Source organism: Calidris pugnax, unplaced genomic scaffold (genome assembly GCF_001431845.1).
Source record: "Calidris pugnax isolate Ruff unplaced genomic scaffold, ASM143184v1 scaffold21, whole genome shotgun sequence".
Lineage (NCBI taxonomy): Eukaryota > Metazoa > Chordata > Aves > Charadriiformes > Scolopacidae > Calidris > Calidris pugnax.
Window position 1 is genome coordinate 1,835,028 of NW_015090770.1, and position 303 is coordinate 1,835,330.

A 303-nucleotide genomic window follows, 5' to 3' on the forward strand; every position below is an offset into this window, starting at 1 on the left:
GAGGTTAATGGCCGGCTTGTGGTTAGGCGGTGAAGGGGGGGTGGTGGCCGCCGCCGCCGCCGCCCTCCCCTCACCCCCGGTGCCTGTGGTGTTGGCAGTGAGGCAGCGGGTGCTGGAGCGGCGGGTCCATGAGCTGGAATGGGGGCCCCGAGGGCGGCTGTCGCTGCTGGTCACCGAGGTGCCCGCCGACGGCGACCCCGCGCAGGTGAGGCGGGAGGGGAAGGGGCGGCGAGGGAGGAGAGGGGTGGGCGAGCGGGGCCCGTGGGTGACCACTCTCCTCTCCTTCCCCTTCCAGGAGCCGGG

General features: G+C 74.3%; 1 protein-coding gene across 1 annotated transcript in view; it reads left to right on the top strand.

Annotated features, from left to right (window-relative positions):
* PARP14 (poly(ADP-ribose) polymerase family member 14) overlaps positions 1–303 on the top strand; it is a 22,431-nt gene that overhangs the window by 780 nt on the left and 21,348 nt on the right. The gene's annotated exons all lie outside the window — the stretch shown is intronic.